The sequence below is a fragment of the Microcebus murinus genome, chromosome 15 (assembly GCF_040939455.1).
Source record: "Microcebus murinus isolate Inina chromosome 15, M.murinus_Inina_mat1.0, whole genome shotgun sequence".
NCBI classification, from domain to species: Eukaryota; Metazoa; Chordata; class Mammalia; order Primates; family Cheirogaleidae; genus Microcebus; species Microcebus murinus.
In genome coordinates, this window is record NC_134118.1 from 53774848 (window position 1) to 53794671 (window position 19824).

The following is a 19824-nucleotide window of genomic DNA, read 5'->3' on the forward strand; positions in this document are numbered from 1 at the left end:
TGCAGATGTGGAAATAGCAAGAGAACTAGAAATAGAAGTAGAGCCTGAAGATGTAACTGATTGCGATCTCATGATAAAACGTGAATGGATGAGGAGATGTTTCTTATGGATGAGCAACGAGAGTAGTTTCTTGAGATGGAATCTAATCCTAGTGAAAATATTATGAACATCGTTGAAATGACAACAAATGATTTAAAATCTTACACAAACTTAGTTGATAACAAGGGCAGATTTTGAGAGAATTGACTCCAATCTTGAAAGAAATTCTACAGTAGATTAAATGATATCAAACAGCATTGCATGCTATAGAGAAATCGTTCATGAAAGGAAGAATTAATCAATGCAGCAAACTTCACTGTTACCTTATTTTAAAAACTTGCCTCAGCCTCCCTAACCTTCAGCAACCACCACCCTGATCAATCAGCAGCCATCAGCATGGAGGCAAGACTGTCCACCAGCAAAAAGGTTATGACTCATTGATGGCTCAGATGATTGTTAGCATAGTTTAGCAATAAAGTATTTTTTAATTAAGGTATATACATTGGTTTTTAGACATAATGCTATTTCACCCTTAATAGATTACAATGTAGTATAAACATAAATTTTATATGCACTGGAAAACAACAACAAAAAAAAATTTGTGTGGCTCACTTTATTGCAACATTTGCTTTATTGAGGTTGTCTTGAACCAGATCCACAATATCTCTGACATATGCCTGTATATATAATCCAGATTTTACTGGTGGGAAAGAAATGAATGTCATACACTAGAGCACTAATTTACTAAACAAATATATCTAATTTCAAAAGTTACTCAGAGGAACTATAATACTAACTTAAGGAAATTGCACAAACATAGATAAATATCTGGCACTGTAGATGTTGTTCATGCCCATACATTTTATGCCAGGGACAGAAGAGATCTAACAAGATCAGATACAATGGCTTCATATAATAGTCTTAGTAATATATATAACTTAGAGACATTATAATGAAACCTCCAGCACCATAGAGAAAGGTACTGGCATTACTATAATATTCCTTCTGTATTTAAAAAAAGAAGAAGAAGAAGAAGAACCTGGAGGTTAGGTGAATTTTCCCAAGACACAGCATGTTCTGCCTCTTCCCAAATCATTAGAGACCCTTAATCTAGAAGTATATAACACATAGCTCCATTTAGACTGTAAGACACATATCTCTGTCTGGAGCACTCTAGCCAGTGTCTACAAAGTAAAAATATTCCAAACACTTCAAATTATAATTAAATGGCATTAGTCTCTTTTTTCATAGTGAGACTTAAGTTGAAAATATAGCCCAATTTTTGTTTCTATCTTCTTTGCTCTCCCCATGCAGTCATATCACTTGCACGATTATAGCTGCAGTTAAGTTGTGTCAGCAATTTCCTTTACACAGCCTGCTTCACAAATGTTTATAAAACTAGTTTTTGTGGAGGAAAAGGATGTTTTAAGCTGAAACACAGCAAGTAAAAATCCCATCATTTGAGAGCAATTTCTTTTATCTACCTTGCAAAAAATGTGATGTGAATATATAAAAAAGATACTAGCTAATTTAAGGTAGATGAAAAGGTAGTATAGAAAATGAGAATAGAGGGATGAGTGAAACAGAAATGGACCCCAGAGCAACATTTCTTTGAGATATGGGATTTAATGATGTGTGCGTATGTATTTGTGTGTGTATAAAATAATGTACACATAATATTTGGGGACATTAAAATTAATGGCACATGCAGAAAAAGGATGAGCATAACATTTTGAGTCCACAGAGACAAAGACATCTGTAGCATAACTTCCTTTAATAAACAAACAACAAATTGAGGCCAATATGAGAACTGGTAGAAACCTGACCACATGGCCTAATGTCTATGCACAAGCTTTCACCACATGCAAAGGGAAGAATCCAAATAATATCTCTATACTGCACACATTTCTTAACATTCCATATACTGCCATTCCACATATCTGTTTGCAAAAGTATATATACATGGAATTGTACATTCCCAATTAATTAAATGGAATCTGAGCAAATCTATGAGAATTCATTTCTCAAATTTAACTTTAGGTGTAGAAAAGAGGGAAAAATATTATTGCAAAAAATGTCTGAAAATTCTGTTAAGTTGAACTACAAATAGTCCAAAGAATATTAAGACTGTGGCCTGTATAAATTTGTAAGAGAATTCTGTAAATAAGACTATAATAGTTCAAAAAAACATTAGGAGTGTGGCCTAAGATCCCAAACGAAAATGTATTTCAGAAAAGTTGAGAAGACCTCGAAAACAAGATTTCAATTCAGAACATATTAACTTATTTTTGAAGAAAAGCTGAAGATGTCTTAATAAATCACTAACTCTTCACAAGCTACTCATCATTATGATTAGATATTTAAATGATATACAAAATGAAATAAGGCATAACCAAGGCAGAAATGCAGATGTGCCAGCTAGAGCATGTGGTACACAGATTAATGACTTCCAAAAATGTCCATGTCCTAATCCCTAGAATTTGTGATAATGTTAACCTTGCGCAGTAAAAGGAACTTTGAAGATGTGATTAAGCTGAGATGGGGATAGTGCCTGCATTATCAAGGTGGACCAAATACGATCACATGGATCCAACCTTTCCCAGCCATGGTCACAGTGATGTGTGATTAAAGAAGAAAGATCAAAATAGATGTGATGTGAATAGTACTCACTCTGCCCTTGTTGACTTTGAAGTAAGGGAGCAAAGGAAAGTAGACATCCCCAAGAAGCTAGATAGGACAAGGATTCTCCCCCAAAAACTCTAAAAAGGGAGCGAGCCTGCCTATATTTTGATCTAAACCCAGTGAGGCCCAGTAGTTGGGCTGGGTAGTTAATAGCTGGACTTCTAAACTGCAGAACATAAGATAATAAACTATCTTATTTTAAGCCATGAAATTTGTGGTAGTTTGTTACAGCAACAATAAAAAGCTAATACAGACTATAACAAAATGAGCTTAGGTTTAAGAAAAATTCTAACAACAAAAAAAGGACAATTTAAACTCTATTCTGAGTATGAAAAAATATAACGAAGAAATAATGCCAAAAAATGAAATGACAAAAAGAATGACAGAAAGAAAGCACAATTAATTAAGAAAGTGTATGCTAAATTGTGTAATACAATACAAAGTATTAAGCAAATATTTGGCCACACTTCAATAGACTGGAAACTTCTAGAGATCTTATTTGCTAAATAAGGAAAATCCCTGAAACAAACTAACCCTCAATATTTTGTTATAGAATATTCATTGTATATCCTACTCCTGATTTCTCTAGCAGACAGAATAATCTTAGAGTGGAAATCATTTTCAAAAAACATTGTCAAAAGGACTGTAAGTCACAGATCTAAATAAGTCTATATTTCTGGCCAGGCTGAGTAATATATATATATATATATATATATATTTATATTTATATTTATATTTATATATACATACACACATATAGGTTATTCAGAGTTCTTCACATGAAATCCTTATAAAGATTTAAACAGTCAGAAAATAATAAAGGAGCTAGCTAACTAGAGATGAACAAATACTTTTGATTATTACAAAAAAGGAAGAAAGTAGATTTAAACATTATAAGCTGATGAGGTTAAGGTTAATACTAGAAATTATTCTTGATATGACCGTTAAAAATATTTTTGAGGGCTAAAACATGTAACATTTAATTATAAGGAGCTGGCTTAGATTCAGTTATTTTATTTTTTGGCAAGGTTGCTATTCTAGAAGGTCAGAGAAATTCTTAAGACATAGTGCATCTGGATTTCAATAGATATTTAACAAAGTTTCACAAAATATTCCTGTAGGCAAGATGAAAAAATGAAACTAGATAATAGAACAGTGAAGAAGTTCAATGCCCATTATCAAGACACATGCTCCCTTGGAAAGAGATATTTGAAAGATGTCCACTAGACAATTCTCATTAACCCTATCCAAACTAGTTCAACATTTTAATAACATATAAAATGAGAACATTGATGGCAAGTTGATTAAACACTTTGATAGATAGAAGGAAAAGTAAAACCAGTATATGATTCTAATATTCATCTAATTTATGATTTATATGCTAGAATTCATCTAGTATATGATTCTATAATTATATTAATAACAGTAATAACTACAATAATAACTGTTTATGAAATATAACAAGTCATGTAGTAAAGAAATAAGGTTATTCAGTTAACAGCGCCAGTTTTGCCACTATTTGGGGAATTTATCTGATGTTTCTTTATCCCGGTTTCTCCATCTATAAAATAGAAATTTTGATAACTTCTATCGCACGTTTGTTATTTAAAAAGGTGGTCTAAGTGGAAAAACAAAATTTTAATCACTAAACATACATAGTTCTTCTTTTGAGATGTAAGATAACCTGCTTAAAATAAAAACTATGCAAGCTTAGGATGTGGAATATATATCTTACTAGACATGTAATGCAGAAGGGGGAAAATGCAAGGATCTTATGTAACTCTAACTTCAGTAAAATTCAATAATGGGATATGTCTGCTAAAAACCATAATGTAATTCCAGGCTTTGGTGATAAACAAAAAAAACCCATTTAGGTCAAAGGAAGTACTGGCCATTCCTGGGGCACTACACTCAACGCTAGACTTTAGATTTTAAGAAGAAGCCAGGCAAATTATGATCAAGTAGTTAGAGTCAGCTGACCAAAGTAATAAGCAGAGAGAAAAAACTATTAATAATATTATGAGGAATACTGAAGCAATGAGAATATTCTGCTAAAGAAGAGAAAAATTAGCCAGCTTCATGTAGTTAGACGGTTGACATGCCAGAGATTTTGATTTGGGGAGGCTTCAGGGATAGAATGGGGAATCAATAATTAAAAATATTAGATAGATTTCAGGTCAATATATAATAATCATCTTGATAATAACAACAATAATAATAACAACAAATGCTTATATAAGGCCTACTATGTGCCAGACATTGTTAAAAGTACTATATAATATAATAAGTCATTTAATCCTTACGATGATTCTACAAGAAGATACTAATATTATCTCCAATTTAAAGTTGAAGAGCCTTGAGGTGAGTAGAAGTTATGCAGCTTGCCCAAAGTCACACCAGTGAGAGGCATAGACAGAATTTAAGCTTAGGAGTGTGGGTCCAGAACTCCAGAGATATGCTGCCTAAATTTAATACAGTCTGAGTTCTCTGAAAGGCAAAGAATTATCTTGGAAAAAAAATTAGGTTTCTTTTTCTGAAGATGCTAAGCATAGAGTGGCCCTATGACCTCTTGTTCAAGTAGGTGAATAAAATGACCTGTAAAATTTTGACTTTCATTCACCAATAGTACTTCCTGGGGAATTTCTATGAACCAATGCTAGGCAGTTGAGAACTCCAGCATGAACCCATGATAAAGTTTCTACCCTATGAAGTTTGCAGACTGGTTGAGTATATAGGTATTGGCCAAATAATTAATTATTATTATGATCTGTGCTACTAAGGAGAAGTGCATGATAATATAAGAACATACCATGGTGAAACATTTTTTTGGTCTGGAATATCTAAGTCAACTTTCCTGAGGAAAAGATATTTAACCCTTATTTCACTATCTATTGAAATACATATGTAAGACCCCTTTCTTCCCTCTCTTAACCTTTTTTATGTCATCAGGGTCCACAAGACTAAACTTTAGTTCTGTAGTTTCTTCAATAAGTTCTAACTATTTGTGAGGATTGATATTCCATGACATTTATTCTTTTATGCTTTATTAAAGGTCTAACAAAGAGCAAAGATAAAATTTACTTATATTTTTTAAATGCAATAAAATGTATCCTATCTCACAAGAACAATATGAGTTCATTGAAATTTGTTACAAATCTATGATACTTTTTATCTTGAAACAATGTTATTTCATCATTTTGAGAATTGTTTCTTCAGTTATCATGGATTATTTACAACATTGCTAAGAAAGTTTAAGTAATGAGAAACCAAAAAAATGATGGAATTAACTAAAAAGGATGGTGTAACAGTGAAATAAATCATCACTATTGCATCATCCTTCACTTTTCATATTGAGTTGACCAAAGTATTACATCATTAACTTCTAAAACAAGAAAAAAGGAGACTGGAGATGCAATCTTTGTAGACTGCTTTTAGCTTTCATTGAAAACAATTGAGAATGCCGAAATGTTGTTTTCTCTCCATACTGGCAAAAAGAAGAAAATTGACAGAGGATGATGATTCACAATTATTAGATGAATCAGAAGATGAATGCAAAGTGACAAATTGCAGCACTCTAGCCTAAAATGATGATGGTGAAATTGACGGTGGAAATGAAATCTCAGACTGCGAGTCTTCAGATAACAATATCCCACATGAATTTTCTCAAATTCAAGATCAATGAGTGCACTATATATTTTAAGGACAAAAGGGAAATATAGTATTCTTTTCTACTTAGTCATTTAACAAAAGAACTTCATAACATAATATTTTGGGATAAGAACTTGTACTATCCTTTTTTGTTTTTTTATTATTTATTTTTTTATTTCAGCATATTATGGGGGTATAACTGTTCAGGTTACATATATTGCCTTTGCCCCAGCTGAGTCAGAGTTTCAAGTGTGTCCATCCCCCAGACAGTGTGCACCTCACCCATGAAATGTGTATATACCCAACCCCCCTTACCCTCCCACCTGCCTGACACCCAATGAATGTTACTAATATATGTGCACTTAAGTGTTGATCAGTTAATACCAATTTGATGGTGAGTACATGTGGTGCTTTTTGTTAAAGGTACATATGACAATATCCTTTCATCTTTTGCAATCTTATAGTTCATAAGTGGACAAATGTTGACGGTACATGTGTAAACAAAAGTAACTGGAAGGAAATAAGTGATGTAAAATGGAAAGAAAATTAAACTGATCATTATAATTTGTGTATATAAACCTAAAAATGAGTATGTTCTGTAATTAGGAAACAAAGAAGATGGTCATCTTCAACAAAATTATAAGCTATCAATATTTCAAAAGGTTTGTCAAATAATGCATTTTGGTGATGCAAGAGCAGGAAGAACTAGTTATATTGATAAATGAGGATCTACCTGGATGTAGTTAAAATATGAAATCAGTATTTACAAGATGGTTGTGTTCCAAGTTTAGGAGTGACAATTGGTAACCATTCGTTTCATTCTGAGGACAGGATCCATTTCAGGATAGCATACCTTCAAAGGCCAGAAAATATGAAATGAAAATTTGGATTTGCTCTGTTTAAATAATTGTTAAATTATAAATACAATTATAAAATTATTTTTACTATTTCTCTATTCTTACGTATTTTTTACATGAACTACAAATGTAAAATAATATAAAATTTCCATTGGTCTAATGGTAAATAGTGATAACACTTACGCTTTTAGTGTTAAAGCCAGAGGGGTAGAGGAAGATCCTGGCAGTAGAAATAGTGTATGTGGTGCCTTCACAAAAGGATCTCTTCCCTCTGAAGCCCAATTCCAAAGTTGTGTGATTTATATTTTTTTCTATGTTTTTCTTCTCAACCTCGGGCTTAATTTAAGATGTGTGTTTTACTCTCTACTCTCATAGTGGTCCTTGAGGAATTGGCATTGATTTCTCTTCCTACTTTCAGAGTAGGAATTATATTGGAAATCCAACTCAAAACACCAAAGCAGAGCATGTCAGCAGTCAAATTTTAAATTAAATTTTTTCAATAAGAAGAAAAGGATAGACAGCAGAAACTTCCCTCACTAAGTCGTAACTATAATTATGTTATTAGTTTCCTAGAACTGCCATAGCAAAATACCACAAATGGAGTGGCTTAAAACAACAGAAATTTATTCTCTCACAGTTCTGGAGGCTAAAAGTCTGAAATCAAGTGTCGGCAAAGTTGGTCCCTTTTGGAGATTCTGAGAGAGAGTCTGCTCCATGCTTTCTTCCTAGCTTCAGATGGTTGCTGGCAATCCTTGGTATTCCTTGTTTTGTAATAGATCACTCTATCAGCCTTTGTCTAACTATGGTGTTCTCTTTTCTGTGTGTCCTTCCTATAGATGCTTCTCTCTATGGAAATTTCTCTAGTCTTATAAGGACACCAGTCATATTGTATTGAAGACCCACTCTAATCCAGTATGACCTCCTCTTAACATGATTACAACTGCAAAGACCCTATTTCCAAATAAGATCACATTCACAGGTTCCAGGTGAATGCAAATTTTGGAAAGACAGTACTCAAGCCAGTTCTGATGATTTTTACTTAAAATAATTTATTAACTCTGGAGATATATGGCCCCTTTAATGGAATAAAAATGTAAGGAATGGAAAGAAAACATTTGATAATTTATAAGAAGGAAAAAATTCCAAGATTTGAATAAAAGTGTTTTGAAATTAAACATTGGTACAGTAAATAATATAGAGACTTTTTTTAAGCCTTAGCTAAAGCTTCAAGTAACTCACGAGAAATATGAAACAACCAAAAATCGAAATAGGAGTGATATTCTTTTTCCTATCTTCTTTTTACTTTTTTGGTTTTTAACAAATATTTATTAAAAATTTATTTTGGTTATAACTCCCACTTTAAATTTTAATAAGAGTAGCAAACATCTAGTTCTTATTCCTGCCTGCACGTCAAGAACAGCATTCTATGCTACTTTTTGTTTCTTTTTTCCTTCTATGGGTCTTAAACCTCATTCTTGGTGGACAACATCAAATACTGCCTGAAATTATCAAGCCCAAGATATTTAAGAGATCAAGGATCCATTTGATTACCCTCATTTCTGCAGCTTAGAGTATTATTTTGTCCCCAAATTGCTTCCCTATCAAAATATGGATCTTTCTTCCATGTTAACTTTCATGTCCAGATTCTATTTTACCAGTGACCTCCTGTTTCCAAAGTGTGTGAGAATCTGTGGGGTAAATTGTTGAAATATTTCATATGGAATAACACTCACAAAATCTGTTAATGGTAATGGGACCAATGGGAAGATTCTGCAGTTCACCACTGTGAAGCCACACCCCCTTGAACTGCTTCACATCATTATTGGATTATTATTGAAACTCTTTAAGCTAATATCATTATCAGAAATGTACTAATAACAAATAATTTTATTTCATATTTTTTCCTAGCATATTTTTTTTACTCATGTATAAAACTAGAAAAGAAGAAAACAGAAATCTGTTTCTCCTAGTAAAGCATGAATTTATTTGTTTGGGCTCGTGTGTTGAATGGACAGGCAGGAGGTGATACAGTCTGTGGTGAGTGACACATTATGTTCTATGGAGCTACCTGTGTGGCATCTCACAATCTTTTGTGATGCTTCATATGATTTCTGCCAAATTCCACTTCAGAATTATCCCCTGCCTGGATGCATTAAGGGTGCAAGGCTTTTCATTTACAAAACCCTTGGAGATCACCCTTTGCAGTCTGCTGGTAAGTATTTAATTTTAAAAAAAGCTTGCTAGACTGAAGCGTTTGCTGTTATCTGATTTTCAACGGAAGCTTTTTAGTCAAAGACCTGCATTGATTGACACCGCCATTGTACTAGGTTCTTGTAGCAACAAAAAGACTGTAGAAGTGGTACTGAGCAACAGAGTGTGATTATAACCTCTCTTTTTCTGTGTCTTCTAGGCAGAGGAAACCTTAAAGCAACTCACATTAAACAAAATAGATGACTTGAGTCATATCCTTGGTAGAAAGGTAAGTTCTCACTCTTCAAGAAAACAACTGCCCCAGCAAGTTTGATAGCTCCCTTCTATCCTTCTACTGCAACTGCCACAAAATTCTTTCTCCAAAGTGTTAATGAGGCTATCTGGGAAATTATCTATTGGTTTCAACCCGCTTTGTGTATAACCAGAAAATAATTACATCAACAAATTAGAAAATGTGAAGAGAATTTCTCATAACATGTGTATAATATTTCTTTTTTAAAAAAAGATAGAAAAAAGACTCTCTGGGCCCCTAATTAAGAATGTTCTTTCATAATTAGTCATTAAGATGACCACAGTGGATTGGGCATCAGCTATAAATAACAATTTGAAATTCTGAAATACAGAAAGTAGAGACAACGCCTTTACAGTTTTGTTAATTAAATAGTAGGCAATTCACACACCCTCACATATACACAAAGTAAAGAACTGCTTTAGAAAACAGTTACCTATTTTTTTTTTTTTGGATTCTACTTGTTTATTTATTTTATTTAATTTTTTTTATTTCAGGAAAATATGAGAGTATGAACATTTTGGTTACATTTTTTTATCTTTGCCTCTCCCCTCCTCTCCACAATGCTCATCTATTTGAAGGAAAAAGAAGAAGAGCTTTTCAAGATTTTCATGGTAAACTTTCATATATCTATGTTCTTGACCAATGAAATAAAATGTGGGAAAATCTTAAATATTTAGCTAAAATAGGAAAAATCATATAATAATAATAATAAATATTTATTGAATATATACTATGTGCCAAATACTGTTCTAGGTACTTTGCATACATTAACTCATTTAATCACTTCATCCTTGGAATAACCCTACAAAACGGGCATTATTTTTATCCCCAATTAGATATGTAGAATTATCCTTAAAATATTACTCATATTTCTATCTGATTTATTCACAATCCAATTTGGTAGATAATATAATTTTCATATTGGTCTCTTCATACTCTTTAAATATCTCAGTCCTCAAAAGCTATTTACTGTCTATTTTAATGTTTGGTATTAATATACTGAAGTGAAAAATTCACACACAGAAAATATACAATTGCTGATTTCATTAGAAGAGGGGATCATTATGAAGTATATGCCTTGGCAATTTTCTGGAAATACTGTGATAAGAATCATCTTCCATATCCTTTGTTTCACTCCCCTCGTCCAACCCTGCTGGTTCACCATAACCTATTAGATTGCTTCATATTGTTCAATTAAATCCCCATAACAGGTTAATTTCCCCCTCTAATCATGGTGAGTTACCAGGCTTGCTAAAAGAGTATAAATTATTTTATATGACTAATTGTCCAAGACCATCACAGACAAAGAAGAAAGATGCTCCAAATAATCAGCCACTAATGAGAGCCATATTAACAGAAATAGTCTAGAGAGGATAGATACAGTTAATATTTTATGCACACGTAACCTAAACATTTGTACTCCCATAATATGCTGAAATAGAAAAAAAAATATTCAAGATTTGGTAAATCACTGGATATGGAAGTTGAAGGAGAAGAGAATGATCATTATGACACTCAGATTTAAAGCTGGGCCTTGCCATAAACAAAAGAAGAGGGTCAGGAGCAGAAATCATCCAAATATAAGAATATGATAAAATGGTTTACATGTGTATCTTCACTAGATATCTATGCATGGAACTCAAGAAGATTATGAAGTCACAATATCAGGTACAGGCCACATCGAACATCTCTTACACACCACTTAAATTCCATCAGCTTTACCTCTTACTCCAGACTCTGCCTTAAAGGCCAGTTCCAAGCATGTCTTGACCAGCTCCCCACTGGTGCAGCCTGACAGCACCCACGTGGTAACAACACTCCTTTTACTTCATGCCCCAGGGCACTTTGGCCTATGGAAACTACTGGTACTCAACACATGTCCAATACAGAAATGCAAAGGAATTAACCTTTGTCCATGAACTCACCTTTGACTAACAGGGAATGAGAACCCATAGATAAAGGCTCTCCTGTTTGATCTCCTGAAGAGAGGGTTCCCAGACAGGTCGCAGGATGCTCAGAAAGTCCTATGGGATAAGAGGAATGTTTGTGCCTTCTTGCAGCCAAGTCCACAATGCATGCTATGTTGTACCCTCTTCCCTGTTTCACTCCTCATACCCCCTACCTCTTGCTCCTGGGAGTCATTTCTTAACCAAACCATCTGCATGTTGGACTCGACTTTATGTCTCATATTTTGCTTTCAGGGAAACCAAGCAGTGACCAAAGTGAGTTTTAAACTTAAATAGCAAATGAGGAACTATAAACATTTTCTCAAAACCCCAATAGATTGTGTTGATTAATTCAACTGATAAAGGTTGAGATTTAATTTATTTCAGAATTCACAGTGGTACTATGAACACGAGAGCAAATTCAAAAAATTAATAACACTGCATTATAAGATAGTAAATTCATGTCTTTTATATTTTACTGCAGACATTAGTAATTCAAAAGTGATTGAGCATAGTATTATTTTAAATATTGGCAGGTCAATAATGTTGCATGAGTAAATGTATTATTAGCAAAGTTCCTAAATGTGTAATAGTATTTTCTATTTAGTTCCCTTCAAGTAAAAGTACAGAAAATGGAAAGGTTTTGTATTATAAATAATGTAAAAATCTATATTCATTATGTTAAATCCTGAGTGATTTCTGAAGATAAAAGCATGTCTTTTCCTTCATTTACAAAACATGATAAAGAATGGAAATATAAACATTTGATAATTTATAAGGTTTTATGCCTATTTTAATCTGTACATCAGGCTCTCTAACAAAATAATCCATATTTAATATGTGACAAAAAACTAAAATTAATATCACACTAAACAATATTTAGACTAATAATTTCTCTGAATAATTGTTATATTTATAATGTTTGAAAACTTTAGTAACAGATATTGTGGTAGAAAAATAGAAACCCAGTTATTTCTAGTATTTAGTGAGCTTTCCTGCCAGTAATCCTGCTTAAAATAGAGCTTTTTCCCCCAAGAGCCTATTTGTGAAGCCCCTTGATAACCTTTTGTGTACAGTAACAGATTGATTCACGTGTGCAGAGGATCATACTGCACTCTAAGTCTTTTTAAAAGCAACTTTCCAGTTACACCATGGCTTAAAATGGAAAGCTGAGAAGAAACACATAAGGATATAGTGTAAATCACCCAGGCCAGCAGGCATAATATTACGAACATAAGTGGTTAACATCAATATGTCAAAACTCCTCATGCCTTATAGTGTGTAACTTAAATTATGAACCTTGAAGAGATTTGCCGCTTGCACAATTACCATTTTTTTTATTCTTAGTAACCATCAAAAGTTTCCTTGAGGAGGTTACATACAACCAGCACCTAAATAAAAGTGGGTTGCTAAGCATATGCCAACAGACAAGAACAGACACCCACAGTGGGCTGCATAAGCATAACTCTTATGTAAGAACGCTGTACATCAGCGCTGTGCTTGGTTTTTGTTCAGCAAGGACCCAAAGTTCATCTCAAAGACACTTGGTTAAGGGAGAAAATGAGCCAAAGCATTAATTTCCAAAAACTTAGAGATTTTTTTAAAAGTGTCAAAAATGAAACAAATAAAGTTTTGGGATGAGGAAGGGTTTTTGTTTGTTTGTTTTGTTTTGTTTTTACCATTTTATGAAAGCCTCAAATCTCAATTTAGTTTAGTGACTAAATACAGAAATGCCAGTCTGTTTATATTTAATTCCTGCCATTTAACTGGAAAAGTTTAGACAGAATTTTGCTTATACACCGAGTAGCTCTGCAAAATCAGTTATTAAAAAAGTTGTGTTTTGCACATGCCTGCCTCCCCTGAAATGAGGAAGCATGCATTATTAGATTCATCCCCTTAAATCAAGCTGCAACAAGGTCCTACAATTAAAAATAACACAAATCATTTTTGAAGCAAACATTGATTTCTGAATACCTGAAAATTTCTTTTATAACATATCTCATGCTTTTCAAAAATGTGGGGGATTTAAATTATCAGAATTAATATTAGACAGTTATAAAACTCTCAATCAGTTATTTGTTAATTTTTTAATTTCAAATTTTTTTCTATACTCATATGAAAAATATTTTAATTTATTAAGTATAGCAGTTAAATATAATCCAGATCTGTGTGATGGTAGAAAATAAATACTTTGAAGATTTTGTATTGAGCCACAGGATTCATGTAAAGCAAAAACGCATTGTCTAAATAATAGTTCAAGCAGAATTCTCTTTATCTTAAAAGCAAATACAATATAAAAAAATCAAACAAATAAAAAATAAATGAATTGTCAAGAAAACTGTGTATTTAATATTTCGATGAGGTCTTTTAAATCAATATATTTGGTTCCATCACTAAAGATGACCATATGTTCTTTTTCCCATTCCCAAACTTGTCTTGAGCTGACTTACTGATCCACCATCTAATGAGGAATTGACCAACCAAGACAACCTAACCCTTTACAGCATGCACTTTAAATGACCATCAAAGCCAAAGAGTAACTCAGATGTGCGGCAATATTGTTTCCCTCCCTGAAAATCACATTCACTCCCACACTTTCCACTTCTAAATCAGTATCTCCAAATCTGTTCTCTCCTCTGAGCCCTAAACAAACATTTCTAACTGCCTGCTTGACATTTCCACCTAGATATTCTTTTTGGAACTTCAAATATAATGCATTTTAAAACCAAATTTATTTCCCTCTGTCCTTAGATCTTCATATTGTTCTCTTGCTTATTTTTAGAAATAACACCACCACAAGAGCACAGTTGGGAAACTTCAGGTGTAAATTTAAAATCTCCATCTCTGATGCTACAAATTATGTTAAATATGGGGAAATGGTCAAACCCTTTAAAGGAGTGCTTCCTATTTCTTCTTACAGTTATCCCCCATTTTCTATTCCTACTGTGACCATCCTACCTTAGATCTCTACTATCTCTGTTCTAATTTACAGAAACCTCTAACTAATGGCTTCTGATCTGGGAAGTCAGAAGATAGGCTTGAGTTCCTTTCCTGTTCAAATCTGTTTATATCACTACCAAATGAATCTCCCCAAACACAGCTCTGAAAGGTTCTCCAGCAAATAAATTAAGTCCAAAATAGGCCCTTCATGACACAGGCCCATCTGGAATCCTATCTTTTTCTTTTTACATCTCTGTCAAATGCATATACTCCAGCCAAGATGGATTGTTCACCACTTAATAATCATCTCCTAAACTCACCTCCTATGAGCTTTTACTGGAAATATTTCATGGGTTATAATTTCTCTTTTTAACACTCTAACCTCTTTAAATCTTATCAATGCTTCAAAAACTGCATCCAGCAATGTTTGATATGATAGTCCATGTAGCCAACAGGCAACAGGAATTAAATTCTGCATCAAAACCCTGAAGGTGCAAACCTCTCTTAACTCCAAGTCCTACACTGAGAGGTGGTGTGATGTTTCATTGTGGGAAACAATCAGAGACACAGTCTTCTGAGTAATGAAGTAAAGTCTGCCAGGTAAAAATTTAATCAGAAGTTACTCATATTTTCTCCTAACATCAGAGATGCTAAAAAATACACACACACACACACACACACACACACACCCCTCCCATTGCAGCTGCAGTAAACATTCTTTTCTGGAGGCATTTACATGCATTTTTAAGAGCACATAAAGAACTGTCTCTCTAACATCGTGCAATTATGTGTAGTAACAAATAGACACAGAAATAGCTAGTGCAGTAGAAGTTGATGTGTGCTAGAGACTGAATATTAACCAACTGCATGCAAATAAACTAAAAATTGTTTTCAATTACTGTAAAACTCTGTAACACAAAAAAGAGATCAGCATAACATGAAGCAGACTGATTCAGCTTTAGATGTAGCAAGAAAATAAAGGATGATGCAGAATTATGACAAAGATATTATTCTAGCAATTTCTGGCTAAAGGTTTTACTAATAATCTAGTGACAATGGATTGGTAAATCAACAACTCATATTATAGAACTGCATATATAAATTATTTCCAATTACTCTATATAACTATAAACAAGTTATAGTTAGTATCGATGAATTCCTTAATTTTAAGTTTCATACTCTAAAACTGAATCTCATTTTTTTCTTATTTTTCTCATAATGTGACAAATTATAAATTTTTTATTTAATAATCTAAAATTTCTCTACAGAAGATTTGTGGGATCTAAAGTAAAACAAGTTATACAATGGTTTTCATTTGTTTTTGTTCTGTTAACCATTGGGCCTTTTCAAGTTGGAGATGGAAGCACATTTAACAATTGGTTTAAATAATAGCAGAATGATTACAAAATAAATTTCAAGTTCTTGATCTCCTATCATTATTTACAACTTAACATTTTGAGCAATCAAGGTACCAGACGGCTAGATGCCATTTTGAGTTTGGTTTTCTGGAAGTCTCATTCTTCTTCCCACCCCCCACCCCCGTTTTCTGCCTCAAAAATAATATTAACTTGATAAGCTCAAACTACCTTTGGTTTAAAAAAAAAAAAAAAAAAAAAGCACAAGCAGGCATGACAGTCGCATCCATGATGTCTTAAACTTGGAGAGTTTCTAATATATCTATAGCTGTGATCCTCAATCCCTGGACCATGGACTGGTACCAGTTCCTGGCCTGTTAGGAACCAGGCTGCACAGGTGAGTGGTGGGTAAGCAAGTGAAGCTTCATCTGTATTTACAGCTGCTCCCCATGGCTGGCTTCACCACATGAGTTCTTCCTCCTGTAAGATCAGCAGTGGTATTTCCCTTCTGTAAACTGAGCATGCAAGGGATCTAAGTTTCAAGCTCCTTATGAGAATTTACTGCCTGATGATCTGAGGTGGAGCTGAGGCGGTGATGCTAGTGCTGGGGAGCAGCTGCAAATACAGATTATCATTAGCAGAGAGGTTTGACGGAACAATAAATGTAATGTGCTTGAATCATCCTGAAACCATCCTTCCCACTCCACATCCATGGAAAAAGTGGTCTTCCATGAAACCGCTCCCTGGTGCCAAAAAGGTTGGGGACTACTGTTCTATTGGATTACTCCAGGGCATCAGAGACTCGGCACTTAAACACTCAAACAGTCAACAGCTATCAGGCTGCCAACAAACTGTCTTTTTTTTGGTGGCAGCTGTGTCTGCTGTCATCAGCTTCTTTCACACAATTGTAGTAAACCAACGGCAAGCATTTTTCCCTAGATTATTTACATATCACTGCAGGGGACATATGAATGGGAGGGTATGCTCCTTTATCAGACAATCGAAAGAAGCAGGGAGAGCAAAGAATTAAAAGGTATGTTCTATCAACTATATTAGAAAATTATCACTGATGCCTACTTGAGAGAAATTTTGTTCCTAATTGTTGTTCAGTTTTTATTGCATGCTTAGAGGTAGAACTGAGCTAAGAATATTCAAATACCTAAATTATGTTTCACATGTAAGGTGCCATCATTCTGACCACAACCAATTTACATTCTACTTCCATTGTCTTCCTCCTCTTCATTTAAAACATGAATCCAATTTCCTCTAAAGCAGTGGCAGCTCTTGGTATTTGAGGAAGGTCAATAGGTTATAAGAGATGTCTGAGGTTCCATAATAAAATTGAAACAGAAGATAAGTGGCTTATTTTCTCCATGGTGTTCATTAAGAGCTTACTCTTCTACTTTTCATTTTCCTTTATCTTTCTACATTTATTCTTTCTATCCTGAATGGAAAATGGAGTTATGTATGCTTCATCAATGAAGCAGGTTGAAGAAGCGGAGATTAAACTACTTGTACTAGGGAAAAAACCAACTAATAAGGATGGTTTTCCATTGTTAAGGTTTCAAAATAGTCTCAACATCCAAATCTGTGTTTTGGCAACTAACTATCACACACATGGTAAAGACAGAAGGAAATGATTTTCAATGGCTCACAAACTATCTTTAGGATCCCCTACAAAATAGAGAGGCAGATACAATTCTTTTTTGATTCTTCCTATCATCTTTTTCCCTCTATTTCTTCCCAGTTCCACACTATCTGTTTTGTTATGCTTGCCTCCAAAATTCCAGAGCCTATCAAGGACAAATTCATTTAAAAGTACCCATACACCAGTATTAACTATCTGCCCTCCTGGTCACTAATCAAAATTTAGACACTAAATTCAAGCTCAGCTGGTACTGAATTGAGATCTAGCTAAAGCAATGACACTAATGTCATTCAGAGTGAACTACCATGGGCTGGTTCTAGAAGGTGGAAACAGAAGAGGCACATGGACTGGACTATCTGAGAAAGACTGAATCTGTATCAAAGATCTCAAACAATTAGGAGAACATCTTGTTATGCTACTTGAATTCAAAGTTATAATCACATCCTTTCCTGCATCACATGGGAACAAGTGCCTAAACAGGTGGCATAAGAGACATTGTCATTTTGTTACCACAGGCAAATGCCAAGAGAGATGATTTTGGTGAAAATAATCAGCCTGAGAATACCCAAGGGTGCTTATGGCATATCTAAATGAAATATTCTCACAGAGCTTAGACTTTAGCAGAGAATAAAAGCCAGGTAAATCATACCAAGGGAACAGTCAGAACAAAACTTTAAAGGAAAATATTTTCTAACATCTGCAGTCAAGTGCTCTGCTGGAAAATGTAAAAGATGGATTCCCTCTGGTAGCAAATGAGAAATTCAGTGGATGTATTTACAATGTTCTGTATATATTCATTGGAACATATGGCTCAATGAATTATTCTACATGATAAATCTCCACTGAGGCAGCCTGCTACCCACTCAGGCCCTGAACCTTCTGAAAGTGGCAAAACCTCCTGCCAAGTGGTGTCATTCAAAAGAACAGAGGGTAAAAGAAAGTAAATTGCATGCAGCATTGGTTATTTAAGAGTGCTCCTATGATCTATATAAAGCAAGGGGAGATGATTCTGTCTGATTTCATCTGAGAGCTCTTTGGGAGGTGGGAGGGTGGGGGGATTTAACGTTTATTTTTTTCCTAATCAGCAATTGCAGTGAAAGCAGATAGTGTTTAGTAGGCAGACTCTGGTTTCCAGACATATCCCAATCTGTTTCCATCTATCTGGATTTGGAGCAGTCTGGACCTCTTCCAACATGCTCTTGGCTCTGTGGCCTGATTATCCTGAGCTGTGTTAATGAACAAGATGTGCTGATTTACACAGGAGATGCACTCTTTCAATGGGGAGCTTCTTACGGCTGACTTGCTATGCCTGACTGTGAAGATGATGCTCTCTGCTGAATTGCATCAGCACAAGGAACCGGATGTGAGCTGTGAGAAAGACACAGCACAATTTTCTTGGGACAATAGTGGCAATCACGTGTGCCCAGAGTCCAAAGCCAAATTTTAGATAACTAATGTCTTTATAGTTTTATCATCTCTAAAGGAGTTCACATTTACTCCTCACTGCAACTGTGCGAAGTAAATAGTGTTACCATCCCTCTTTCACAGCTCAGAGCCAGATGGTTAAGTGCCTATCCTAAGCAGGAGCTTCATTCCAGTTCTGTGTCTATGTCTTAAATTACATTTTGTGTGTGTGTGTGTGTGTGTGTATACATATATATATATATATATATATATATATATATATATATATATATAGTGGACACTTAAAATGAAGTAATTAAAGTACTACACATGTTTCAATGCTTGAAAAGCTACATCTTGATATATGGGCTTCCCAAAGACTTATTGTCAGAACAGCTGTGGAAAAATTGGAACATTATACATTTACCTCTAATAACTATGTACTGAGTCCGTTTTAAAAAGGGAGGTACCCAATATTCTACCTTTAAATATAAATAAAAAATTAGAGTAGTAAGTTAGTGTATTTGTTAATTATATTTGCAAAATTGTTTTCTCCCATTAAAAAACTTATATAGAAATGAAAACATAAGTTTGAGAGTCATAATATCTTTTAAAAAAACAGCAAATGTGATGATTTTTTAAATTTATAAAACTTAATTTTTTAAAAAATGTTTAGATTCCCAGAAAACCTAAATTCTGCCTAGGCAAAAAGTGGCTAGGAAAATCAGGAAATGAGGCCTCAGCCATAATCTGGCAATAACCAACACAAAACTCTAATCTAAAAGTACAACCTATCACCACC

General features: G+C 33.9%; 2 long non-coding RNA genes across 4 annotated transcripts in view; one reads left to right on the forward strand and one right to left on the reverse strand.

The window, feature by feature from the left end:
- LOC105885836 (uncharacterized) overlaps positions 1 to 19824 on the reverse strand; it is a 406927-nt gene that overhangs the window by 321040 nt on the left and 66063 nt on the right. The gene's annotated exons all lie outside the window — the stretch shown is intronic.
- Positions 1 to 19824, forward strand: part of LOC142876362 (uncharacterized) — a 99125-nt gene that overhangs the window by 71974 nt on the left and 7327 nt on the right. For all 3 annotated transcript variants that reach the window (XR_012923251.1, XR_012923252.1, XR_012923253.1), the window contains 2 exons: positions 9637 to 9705; positions 10224 to 10340. This is a non-coding gene — a long non-coding RNA (uncharacterized LOC142876362). The remainder of the gene's footprint in view (positions 1 to 9636; positions 9706 to 10223; positions 10341 to 19824) is intronic.